Source organism: Castor canadensis, chromosome 3, assembly GCF_047511655.1.
Source record: "Castor canadensis chromosome 3, mCasCan1.hap1v2, whole genome shotgun sequence".
Taxonomy (NCBI): Eukaryota; Metazoa; Chordata; class Mammalia; order Rodentia; family Castoridae; genus Castor; species Castor canadensis.
The window spans coordinates 9121716-9134865 of record NC_133388.1 but is presented as its reverse complement, the minus strand read 5'-3'; the positions used below and the strand labels follow the sequence as shown (position 1 = coordinate 9134865).

Sequence of the window (13150 nt, the reverse complement as noted above, 5' to 3'; positions counted from 1 at the left end):
CTCTTCTTGGGAAAACTTCACAAAGGGAGTTCCAGCGGCACCTGTGCAGGGTAAGGAAATGGAGCGTTTCTCCATGTCAAGTGCAGATGTCACATTTGTGCCACCCAGCTATCGTTGGAGGAGTTCCCAGAAATGATGCTGACTTTTTAGTGAAACTGTGGTTTTCCAGTCATGGGTTGCCCTTCATTCCTTGAAGATGCATCAGTGAATAGAGCACATTTGGTAAAGCATTTTAGGTGTGAGATCATCTTGGAGGGAAAGATAAAGGGACTCTAGGTCATGCCATTGGTCACACCTGGCTGAATGCCAGGCACACACATGATTTATTTATTTTTTACAACTCCTTCAATATTGAAATCCTCAGGGGAACCACTGGGAAGCAGAGCCACCTAGGCAGTGAAGAAGGGCTTCCTTGCAGTAAGAGTTCATGGTATTTGAAGACAGGTATCCATGGCATAAATTAGATAAGAATCACATGTAGCATTATTATATCTGTTGTTTGCTCATGGTAGGACCTTGAATGAGTCATTTAACCTGTCAGCTACCTGTGCCTCAGTTTTTTCATCTGTAGAATATGTTCAAGCCTACTTACAAGGGACGTATAGAAAGTCAATATAATCCAACATTTAGACAGTGTCCCACATATGGGAAAGTTGACTAACCATTGGCTCTCATAGCAGATGTTGTGTGAGTGTTGCTAAGGTGTGGATCTCCATTGTTCTTCCCAGCCCTTAGAGTAAAAGCTCCCTGGAGGCACAATTCTTGTCTGTGTCTCCCATCCCACACCGCCCACTGTACCCTTAGGTGCACATGGTGATGGTGAATAAATGAGTACATGGCATTTTGATGTTTTGTTTTTTGAACCCTCTTTGAAGCCTTCTGGAAGTACATGTGAATGGAGGGCAGCTGTCAGGTCTGTACAGTCCCCACCTGTGCCACTGCCCTCCGAGGATGCTGCCCTAGAGTAAGAGTCTCCTGTCTTCAAGTCGGCACCCCAACCTTGCCGTGGCCATGCAGAATGGCAACAGCTCCTTTTCTGTGTCCAGTCCACCTCAGGACCTTCTGGAAGAAACCCACTTTGGGAATGGGACTTTGGTGTCCGTGCCCCTCTGGGTAAGTGACCACTCACTGACCCAAGCAAGGGCTCCATCTTGATGTGCATGCTTACACCTCCCCCACCACACACACACATGCAGCTAGGTCAGGGCCCATTTCCAGAGACCTGCCAGCCAGTTCACAAGCTGTGCTCCTGCCGCACCCAGGGGCTCCTTGGAGGTAGTGGCAGCTTCTCTAAAGAGGGAGAGACAGCGACAGGAGGGGACAGAGTGTGAGAAAGGAACTTAGCTTCCGTCAGACCCCGCAGGCAATGCTGCTAGAGCAAAGAGATGCCTTGCTGGTGCTCTTGCTGGTGCTGACATTTGATCCTTGAGCAGAAGTTGCCCTTGGTGAATTCGCTTTATTTATGTTGAATCACACAAAGGTAACTTTTGTTTGAGTATCAAATCCTGCTTGGGATGGCTTCTGGGACCTAGTGTCAAGCTCAGGGTCTTTATCTCTCCCATGAATAAAAATGGATAGTGTAGACATGGGCGTGGACAGGATCGGGTACGAATCAGAACACAATCATGGTGTGGTTCCAATAGGGTACCCAACTGCTGTGGAAGAGGGCATTGGATCGACACTGGCTTGGAGATAGTCTCACATTGGCCCCAGAGACATTTATTCCTTCTCTTGTACTCTGAAGAAGTTTTGACCTTGTGGATAAACAAAAGAACTCACCTTCAACAATGTCAACTATGACTGTAGCCTCCTTTTCACTGTCTCCCTCTCCATCTCCCTCACCCTCATGTTCTCTTTCTCCCTCTTGTTTTCTCTGGTCCCCTTCCTTGTCTGTTTTTCTCTCTTTCTGCCACCCCCTCCCCCATGCATTGTTCTCAGTTTTCTGATGGGATATGAACTGAATACAGGCAATCAGTATTTCATCACGTTTACATTAAATAATAGTGATAAAAATAATCAACACAAAATAGCACTACAAACTGAAACCGCTCGGAGGAAAATGTATTCAATTGACTACAAATTGGCAGAAGAATCCAATTTTCTTGACAACATTTCAGCTGTGACATTTGACCCAGGGAAACAGAACACTGTAGACATGGCGGCCACAAGAGGAAGCGGGTGGTAGCAGCTGCTCTAAACAGTAATATTTGTGGTCGACGAAAGCACACGGAGAGATCAAATCTTCATTCAGATTTTTTAATGGAAAAGAATTGATCCTAATGAAAATGATTTGGGGGAAATAACAAGGGAAATAAAAGAAATGAAAATGGCTCAACAGTGCAGTCAAGGAAACTAAATAGGGAATTGGATTAGTTTAATGGAATTCGCTCCAAAAAATCCATGTTTTTATGAAAATCAGTGCTGGTGTGCCCTCGTGGGGGAGGGCGGGGAGGGAGGGTGGAGAATTGTATTCATTGAAATGAGTCAGTGGGGTCAGTAAGAGCCTGGGGTCAAAATGCAGGTCCTCTGTGTAGCTGACCTTTTGCTTTCTATCCCAAACCTTACCAGCTAGCTTCCTGGACCGGTGTGCTGGCTTCGGGCACAGCTGGTAAGGTGTCCTCTGGGGGATGTGAGTGCATATTGTTGTCAGAGCATGTGTCCTGTGACAGACAAGTGTCTCCTGACCTAGCCCTTCGCACTGTCCCTCCATACCCAGGGGTCCTTTTATTTTGGTGAGAGGTGGAGGCCCTGCCAGCAGGGTCTGCTCGTAGCCAGAGGACACCTCCAGTGCTGTCACTGCATGCATGGAGAGTGGGTGGGAGCGCCCAGAGTTCACTGCTCCTGGGACTCTGGTGTTGGCATCTCTCAGTGCTGGCCCTTCACTGGTGCCAATGTCACTTGGTCCCACAAGCCCATCCTGGAGCTGATGTTTCCAGGGTCAAAACCATTGCCTAGGATGTGACAAGACCTTGTTGTTTGCATGCATGCTTTAATGGCAACAGTATTGCATGACAGGTTTCTGTCCAGATTGACATCCACCTGAGAAGACTTCCAGAGGCCATTCCACTCTCTAGGTAGCCAGCAGCTGGAGGCCTGTCCAGGATAGGGGTACAGCCCTAGTCTGGTCTGATGTGCTGATGATGTATGTCATCTGGTCCCCTAGCCGTTGCCACCCAGCCATCCTCAGGAGGTGGTGCCAGCTCTGGGAAGATCTCTGTGTAGCAGGTCAGTGTCCAGTTCTCCTAATGGAAGCTGCCTGTGATGTGTTTTCTCTCTTTATGACAGGCCTCGTGTGCCAGCCTCTTGCTCTAATCATAGCAAGACTCTGAGGGCCTTCGGAGCTCATGCCAACGTCAGGGAAAGGATTCTGCTGTCGGTCCCACTCCAAAGTTCACAAAATGGGTGGTGGGCACAGAATCCAGGCTCTGCTTGTGGCTTACGTCGTCGGGTCCTGACCCTCACTGGCAAGCCCATTCGCTCTGTATTCCGGATGCTCTGCTATGGAGCTGCTCTGCCTTCTGTGGAGAGAGGTCACTTGTGATCCGTTTGCAGTTTTCTACACACACACACACACACACACACACACACACTTTTATTTTTAATGTTTCATCTGCTCCATTTGTGGGGCCATTTGAGTGGTTAAGCAGTCATGGTTGCGGTCACATGTCAGTTTGTCTTTGAAGGCTGCTGGGTATGGACACTGCAGGATAAATGGTGGGGTTGATGGGGACCAAGGAGGGGTGTCTGGATGTTTGTATCATTACCCACTGAGGGCAGCCATGCCTGTGCTAGCCCTAGAGTCACCTTCTCTTGGGGTTGGGAAGGAAGAGTTGCGTGTGAGCAGGGTCACCTTCCGCTCAGTGTCAGATCCTACCGACACTGAGTCAAGGCTGAATTCTGAGAAGGATCTCAATATTCCAGGAGGTGATGGAATGATGGGTCTTGGTGAGGGGTGTTCCTTGAAGAGTACGAAGAAGTTGTGGTCCCTAATTGTCCCAAGTTTGAGCTACCCGAGAGGAGGGGCTTCTGGAAGCATCTGCCTTGGTGTGAGCATTCGAGCCTCTCTGTGGTACTTGGGGAGAGGTTACCCGAGCAACTTTGCATCTAGATGACGAATGTTGCCCGGTGAACCCCTTTTCGGTATCAGATTCCACCAGGGAGGCCGATTCGGAGGCCTGGCACCTTGGGGAAGAACAAACATGCTGCACCAGCTCTGCTCTGGGGCATGGGACGGATGGTCGACCAGTTGGATAGTAATTGCTTCTAATGTACTTCACCTGGTCCACTAGCCGTCGGTGCCCACTGCAGCCTGCGGGTGGGGCAAGCCGGTTGCTTCAGCTTGGCGCCTCAGCTGGTACTTGAAGAGAGATCGACTGTGTTATATTCGCTTTGTTGACTTCGAATAATACATGGTTGATCTTTTCTCAGTATCAATTCTCACCTTGGAGGACACCTTGGAGATCCGACCCCTTTTGGGGTGGGGGTGGCTTGGAGCAGGGCCAGGGGACCTGGGCTGTGCTGGATGGGTTATGTGCAGCCTGTACCTGGCTCCTCCCACCTATTGTCCACTCCATCCTCAGGGTGGCTTCAGGAGGTGACACCAGCGCCATGGAGACAGTGGCTGTGGTCCTTGCTCGGTGTCACTGTGGGTACATGAGGAGAGGTTGTCTGTGATGAGTTCGCTTTATTAATGACGAATATAACACAGATGGCCTGTTTTCAGTACCACTTCCCATCCGTTGGTATGTACCAAGTGCCTCGCCAATGCAAGGTAAGTGATTGCATGGACTTGTGTGTGACGTTCCTCATCCTCTCCACCAACCCTCAACTTCACATCCATCCTGGGAACACTTCCTGGGCTCACACCGACCGTTTTGTGTTGGGGAGGCTGGTCATGAGACATTTGCTTGAAGTGTGATGAATGACTCTGGTCCAATCCATTTTCTGTGCCCATGTCACTGAGGCAGAGAAGTCCTGGAGCCAGTCCCCCGCTGGAGTGGGCTGACCCCATGCATGCCCTGAACCTGGGCCACCCTGCCTCTCGTCTCCGCTCCGAGGAACCCCCTGGGAAAGAGCCACGGTCTGTGTGCTGTGCATGCTGCTCTGCTGGTACCTGAGGAGAGGTCGCCCGTGGCACGTTTGCATTCCTCATGATGCACAATACACGGTCGACCTCTCTCCAGTATCAAATCGCACCTCGCATGCCGCCTGCACACCTGGGAGCTGGGCAGGGACGTGGTCCTCACGTGCATGACTCGCTTGACCTGCACCACAGCCCAAGCATCCCATTTCCTGCAGGCAGGGGGGTGGGAGGCCACCTGGGAGAAAGGAGCCTCCTGTCTGAAGTCTGAGCTGCTCGGTGGTACCTGAAATAGGTTGCCTGTGAGGTGTTCACTTTCTATACGATGAATATTATACAGTCAACCTCTTTCCGGCATCGAATCCCGCCTGGATGACTTCCACCTAGAGATGCCCACTGGGTGGCAGAAGACTGTGTTGGTTGACCCATGGACCGTGTGTGCTACCAGTCACCTGACCTGTTAGTTCCCCAGGTCTATTCTGGGTGGCCTTTGAAAGCATTACAGAATGCCCCCATCTGAGAGGCAGTGGTACAACCGGCTGTGTCCCTCCCTCCAGCAGGACTCTGCCTGTGCCTGCCCATGCTCTCTCTGTATTTGTACCCTAGGCCTGCCCAGACCCTGCCAAGATGGCCACAGAAGCCTGATCCCAAAAGGATGGAATGTTCTTTGGTCAACAGCTCCATCTCTGAGCCACCCCTCCCAACCTCCCCCCACTCAAAAAAAAAACCTGTAAGCTTTCTCAGGGCAGGGGCTTTTTTTTTTTTCCTGTTCTCTGCTGAATCCCAAGCCCTGAGACCGAGGCCAGGCCCATAGTAACAGAACAGTGTTTGATGATTGACTAATGGAGTCCCCAAGGGCAGAGACAACATTGGGTTAATCCCCAGGAAAGTGCTGGGCACAAAACAGAAACCATCCATTGTGCTGACTGAGTACGTGAGTATGGGAATTAGTGTTTAGAAAATTTTCACATTTGTTAACAGCTGTTTTGGGTTTCCAGTTTTTAATTTTTTTCTCCAGGATGTCACTTGAGTGTCTTAAGTTTGCTGCAGTGAGGACAGATTGGCTAGGTCTGGGTGGTTTTTCTCTACTTTTTAAATGAAGACCTCAGTGCTAGCCTGCTGAGTGTTCCCATTCCTCCTCCTCCTGCCACTCCAGCAAACGCCACTGTGCCATGAGCACCAGGCTCTGGGGAACTCCATCTGCAACGGGCCAGAGCCTTGTGTCAGGGCTAATATTTTATGCATGAAACTGACTAAATGAACACTTGGAGATGAAATTTGCATTAATGCACTGATGCATCCTTGGAATATATTAAGCGTGTGTGTGCGGGGAGACTGACATTAGCTTGGTATAATTGCTCCAATATAAACATCGCCACAGCACTGTGTCAGGTGGCACGGTTGCCCCAAGTGTCTTGGGCAGATTCAGGACGAGGGTTGGGCGTGAGGGAAGCTCTAGGAACCTCTTCTGCCACTTGAGAATTACGCATGGGACAGTGTCAGCCTGGGGTACCAGGCAATCAGCAACATGCATGTTCCAAACTCATTTTATACCCAAAGATGGTGACCCTGTGCCACTTGGGTGCAGAATTTCATTAAAGGCAAAATGACTGATTTATCTATTGTTTGATGAGAAAGGAAAATAAACAAAGGGCCTTTCTCATCCAGCAAGCCGAATGAAAGTGTCTGTTCCCAGGCGGGCCAGAGGAAAGGCGCTGTGGACCCCTCAGCCTGAGGGTCAATAACTCAGCCCGTCTCCAAGGCTGTGGGCAAGCCCAGCCAACAGTCCCAGTATGGGGCACATACTGTTTTCTGCTTTCTGGTACCTGCCGTGTGCAAGGGCCCTGTTCCCCCCACCCTCCCGAATTTCAGGGACATTATCAGTGGATTGAGTAAGCTGGACCTGTACTCCCACTGCCTTGCCATTTTCAAGGGGAGCTGAGGAGAAAAATAATAGCTGCCCCGAATGGTTATTTGTCAGGGACAGGTTCCGTTTTACACGTAGGAAATGGAGCACAGAGAGGCTGAGTGACTCGCCCAAAATCACCCAGTTGGAGGTGGGGCGGTTTGGGTCTGGCTCCAGGCTGTGTGTTCTTAACGTCTCTACTGTGGTGAGCCACCTTGCTTTAGGACTAGCCCCTCCTGCCCTAGATGAGAGACGGCTCATTGAATCGGCCTTCAATTTTTATTTTATTATTTATTTATTTTTTGCGCGAGGAGGAGACTCGCTTTTCCCAAGACTTGACTTGCCAAGATTGTCGCTTTTTTTTTCCCCCCTTGGGGTGCTTTGCTTTTATTTTGCCCTGGGAGAGAGCTGCTTTCTCTGTCCAAACACCCAGAACATGGTGGGTGTCCAGGTATAAGATGCATCAGGTGCATGGTGATATGCACCTGTCATGGCAGTTACTCAGGAGGTAGAGGTAGGAGGACTGAGAGTTCGAGACCAGCCCAAGTTCAAGGCCAGCCCAGGCAGAGCTAGTAAGACTCTGTCTCAAAAATGAAATACAATCAAGAGGACTGGGGTTGTAGTTCAAGTGGTAGAATGCTTACCTAGCAGGTGCCAGGTCCTGGGTTCAATCCCCAGAACTGCACAAAATAGAAATTAAAAATTACCAAGACTGACACTGACCTCTACTTGCCCTTGAGGGCATTTGGCAGCCTGTGCTCACTCCCTCTGTGTGGTGGGCAAGCTGTGGGTGTGGTCAGGGCCTGGTGAGCAGGCAGCAAGAGCTTGAGGGGGCCAAGACCCCCTCCCCATCCTTGCCTGCATGCTGGATAGACTCAGGGACAGGAGGTGACCCTCAAATGGCAGGTCCATCCCTCTAGTCACCTCATTGGGCAGTTGAGGACCTGGGTCCATGGAGTGTAGAGTGCTTTGCTGCGGTCTTTTTATTGGGGTTGGGACGCTGGACTCAGTCCTTCTGGTGAGTTAGCAGTGTCCTCATTTGTCAAGACTGCAAGGGCTGCGGAATGGCCCTTGCCTGGGAACCCCAGTACCCAAGTGGTGGGTGCCACCACCCTGCGGCAGACCTGCTCAAAGCCAGTGCTGCTCACAGTAGGCCCTCAGCTGCTACCTGTCTCCTTGAATTAAGTCAGCCACAGACACCTGCGCAGAGTAGGTGCTCAACACGAGGTATCATGAGTCAGAGCTCTTTACTGCTGGGAGGAAGCACATGGGAGGCGCTCAGAGAATGTTTGTAGAATGAATAAATAAAAACATGCTCTTTAAAAATCCAGGGAAGACAGACATAAATCTCCACCAGCACTGCCAAGGCTCTGCCACCAAAGTTGCTGAAAAGACCCTGTGGAGGTGGAGGGGCCATTTGTCACGAGCGAGGACAGGCTGAAGGACCAGAATGCAGGGCCCGATGGAGGCTCATTCATCATTTTTCCATTATCCTGGAGATATGGAGAGGAGCTGGCGGGGCACCTGTATGTGCAAGGTGCTGGGCTGAGTGAGGGTGGCAGGGCTGGGATAGGGAGGACAGACCTGCTTGATAAGCAGGGCGCCCCAGAGCCTTCTTCCTCCAGGAAGCCTTCCCGGTCCATCTCCCACTGCCGTCAAGATAGTCATCAGTGAACCTGTGCCAACCCCACTGTGGCAGGGGCCCTTTTTGACTCATTAGCCACAGTGTCCATGTGCCTAGCCCAGGTCTAGTGCAGAGAAGGCACTGCTAATGCTTGCTGGCCTTACTTCCCATTGCAGGCAGGTGGGACCAGGCACTCAGGAGCAGATGTCCTCAGGGGCAGAGCCTAGGACCTTTACCAAGGACAGAGGAGGGCAGATATGGCTGCAAGCCAGGAGGCTTGACCCTAAGGCCAGCCTTGGACCTGGTAAGCATTTGCCCACTACTTGCCTCCCTTTGGGCTTAGAGCAGTAATGGGATTTTCTGAGGGCTCTCGGGGCCCCAGCCTGTGTTAGGGTCTTGTTAAGATGGCAGAGACCATGCCATCTTCTGGGGGCAGCTCATCCAGGTCCATCAGCAAGTGTTGTAGGAATGAGTGAGCCAGGCCTCTGATTCCCATATGAGGCTTGCTTCAGGGAGAAAGGTGTAAGCCACTTAGGCAGAGCCCCTGTGAGAGAGGAACATAGACCAGGTGAGGCCTTGACAGGACAGGCCCTGTCCAAAGGAGCCAGCCTCCATGTCCTGAGGGGTCAGGGTGAAGGCCCTTGGGGCTGGAGGCCTTTCCTAGGGTGAGAAGGTGGTGCACAGAGCCAGGGCTGGAAGAAAACATCCAAGCGCTGCCTCCCACCATCTGTAACTCCGTTTTCCCTAACACTCGAAAATAGATGGTTCTGCTCTGCATTCTCGTTGGCAGGAGAGCAGCAGGGCCTGCCAAGGCCTGGGGGAGCCGCCAGCCTGCTGAGTTTTACTGTACAAACAGCTGGGGAGGGGGGCGCCTCTGTTAACTCGAAATCCCCCATCAGTAAACATGCCAATTTAAAGTGTAATTAACTCAGGCCGGAAAAGAATTCCGATTTGGACTGCTTTTCACAGTTGAGGTTGTTTTTCTTTTATTTATTTATCTCTTTCAGGGTGTGGTAGTGTCTGTGGTGGGTTTTAGCCAGGAAAAATAGAAGGGGGGCCCCCGGGTGGAGCAGGACTGGTTGGGAGAGGGAATGCTGGAAGAAAGGGAAAGGGGGAGGCTGGCTTGACGCCCTGACAGCCTGGGGTCTTCATCTCTTTTCTGTCTTGGGAAGTGGCTGCCCTGCAGGTGGGGGAAACTAAGGCAGAAGACAGTGGAGGGTATGTTGAACCACTTAGTAAGGAGAAGGGGGTGACACAGACCCTGGGCCATCTGGCCAACCGACTCGGAAGTCATGGGGTACTGGGGGCAACCCTAGGGAGATTCAGGCTTTGTTTAACACCCTCTTGGCTTCCCTTTCTCAGGGACTACCCTGCTCTCCCTGGACCCATTTCTCCCTGATCACCTCCTGAAAACCACTCCGAGACGATCCTGTTCTCCAAGAAGGAGGGTCTACCAGTGCCTGGCAAGTGCTCAGCTCCTCCATGGATGCCCTCCTTGAGGAAGAAACAGCCCAGAACATGGGATCCCACCCCCACCCCCACCCCCACCCCCACCCACATGTACCCTGTGTTCATTAAGGACCTGGGAGCAAATCCCCCAGCAGGACCTGAGCAGCCTTCCCTGTGGAGCCTGGGGAGAACTGGGTGGCTTGGGGACAGACCCAAGTGGAAGCACCATGGTCCCCTCCAGCAGGCTGAGCCTGGGGAGGAAGAAGGAACTCCTGCCCCCGGCTGGTTCTCAAATACTCTTATGTTGGAGTCGGTTAAATAATAAATATGCATTATGAAATGTAAATAAGCCTGTGTGTCTGTGTTCAGAGGACATTTATTAAGTGTAACAGCTGAGTCCCTCTGCCTTCAGGAGGGGTCTGCCCCAACAGCACTTTGTAAGAAGTGACCTCCAGAAGTGGGGGTTCATGTCTCTATCCCCCGCCCCCTGTGTGTGAGCCCCACATAGGAGCAGGAGCCAGTGCTGCAAACAAAAAGTGAGTTTCCACCAATCTGGGGTCCCACACGCCCCCCATCTCCACCCCCAGCCCTGCTATCTGCCCAGGCGGGCAGGGACAGAGGCTGGGGCCCAGGGCAGAGCCTGTGCCCACGCCTCGGTGCTGCCGGCCTCTGCTGGTCACGACTCAGCCGGGCTGACTCAGCCTCGGCCCCAGCGGCAGCCTCGTAAATTACATAATTATCCATGAAAGCCGCGCTTCGCTGAGCCGAGGGACACGCTCCGTCCGGCGTGACTCACTGTTTCCCCAGAGCCTCTGAGGCCCGCCCGCCCACGCGTGGCCGCCTCATCTGAGCTGGCTGGGCGGGGGAGGGGACCCAGCCCGGCTTTGCACCCCTCCTGCAAACAGGAAGGCAGGCAGCCTCCATCCCGGGAGGGCCTGGGGTGGGGGCCACTGCCCCTGCAGTCCACCCCGAAGCCTCCGGATAGATGACTGCATATGACAGAGGAGGAAACTGAGGCCCAGAAAGGCCCCTTTTCTAGCCCCATCCCTCCAAGAAAGCCAAAGAAAGGTAGCTTTGGTTAACGCTGGTGACCAGCAGGGAGATGCTGGGTGAGCTCAGCTCCTGGGAGACCCTCTAGTTAGCCCCGCTGGACTTGGGACTTTCAGACCCTTAGCCCAACTCCCTTTGGTGGGAAAAAATTCCACCTTTTGAAAAACACTTCTCTTGAAAATGACCTTGAAGTTGGGAAGGAGACATAAAGGTGGCTTTTCTGACCCAAACTGGGTGGGGGCACTGAGAATGAGACATGTTCCCAGAGAAATGGGACCTGAGGACCCAGGTTCAAATCCAGCCTTTGTCACTTAACTGGCACTTTGGTGTTCTGGTCTCTAAGCCTCAGTTTCCCTAACTATAAATTTGGCCCACTGCCACACCCCTCATAAGTAGGATGGGAGTCCCCAGGAGGGACTTGCTGGGCTGTTTTAGAGTCACTTTGGTTTGGGGGCTCCCTCTCTCATAACGATCCATGGCTGGTTAGCATTCCTGACCTCAGCACACTGCAGCCCTGACCCCCTAGCCAAGGACCACCCCTTGCTGCGAGCCTCAACATCCAGGGGTTATGTTCTCCCAAGGTACCCCAACATCTGATGACAGGCCCCAAACAGAACCACAAGAAACAGCAACCAGACAATGGAGCACAGAGAGACTGGGGGTCCCCAAAGCCCAGCCACCTTCACCGTACTGCAAGCCATCCTGGCTCACCCTGTAAGCCCCCACTCTCTCACTTCTGTCCTTCATATGCAGACCCCAAACAGCTCTGCTGTGGGGCTGGCTCCCAGGGAGAGTACTTGGAAGGGTTCTTTCCCACCATGACTGGCACCTTATCCCTCCTTCATCATAGTCCCCTGGAACTGGCTCACCCTGTTATTGTTAACACTGCACAACTACTCTGTCCGATTGTAGTTACCTACTGTGTGCCTGGCAGGAGCAGGTGCTGTGTCCACATCAAGGGGAGATAGTCATGGTGAATATGAGGAATCTGGATGCAGATCTTGCCGGGATCTTGGCTCTAAGCCAACCCTAGAAGTCACTTGCCTGTATGAGGTCTCAATCAGTCTTCTCATGTATAAAATGGGTATGATCATATCTGACCACGTATGTGAGTGGACCCCGGCACTGACTTTCAAAGGGCTGAGGACTGTTACATGTGTGTGTGAATGACTGAGCACTTGGGTGAACTCCATGTGTGCACAGGCCCACACACACTGATACCACCTAAGGACGGAGGGCATTTTGGGTGCCTGAGCCAAGGTCAGGGGCCACAGATGGGGTAGGAATTGGTGAGAGGTCAGGCAGCAGATCACATGCTGGTGGGATGGTGAGATGCCATGAACAGGGCAGTGGGAGTATACTGAATCCAAAGCTGCGCTAGAAGAAAGATTTGGGATCAGAGTGAATCTGGCTCTCTCTAAAGCATCCTTTCACTAGCTTTTTCTAAGACCAAAGCAATTGACACTGCATAGCTGTCCCTGGATCATTTTGTCTGATTGATGCCACTGAGTCACAAGCCTCTCTCATTGTCTTCTAGTCACTAATGAGGTTGACCCCATTGTGGCCCAGTAGTGATGAGGCCTCTTTTCACACAGATGGGCTGTCTCTTCTACTCGAATCCAGGTCCACTAATGACCACATTCATTTGCTTCCCTGGGTGCAGGGACACTGTCCCTCTTCTAAGGATGTCAGTCAGCCACATCCCACTTTGATGGGTAGCAGAGAAAGTAGCTGGGGTTACACACTGCCCAAGAATAAAACTGAGTTTCTCCCACAGGAAGAGCACCAGAATTCCAGAAGGTAGTGATGTCCCTGCTGCAGGAGGGGGGAGGAGCAGGACTGAGGTACTGAAGCCGCCACACCCCAAACTACATGCTCCGACACACCTGAGCTCACACATGCACTTACTGTGTGATCCTGGGAAAGCCACTTGAGTTCTCTGAGCTTCAGATAACCCGGGTTCTTGCGAGAGGGACCTGCAACCTTGCCGAGCTTAGCCCAGTCCATGGCTGGTGCCCCATCAACCAAAGGTCTCTGCCAG

At 52.1% G+C, this 13150-nt stretch overlaps 1 long non-coding RNA gene across 2 annotated transcripts; it reads left to right on the top strand.

Annotated features, from left to right (window-relative positions):
- The first annotated feature begins 1 nt into the window (after position 1).
- LOC141421473 (uncharacterized) lies at positions 2-10159 on the top strand. Of its 2 annotated transcripts, XR_012446008.1 has the most exons (4): positions 2-1113; positions 2569-2608; positions 3075-8914; positions 9973-10159. It is a non-coding gene; the product is annotated as an uncharacterized lncRNA (long non-coding RNA). The 2 variants fall into 2 exon arrangements; XR_012446007.1 differs by having other exon boundaries at positions 2569-8914.
- The last annotated feature ends 2991 nt before the right edge of the window (positions 10160-13150 follow it).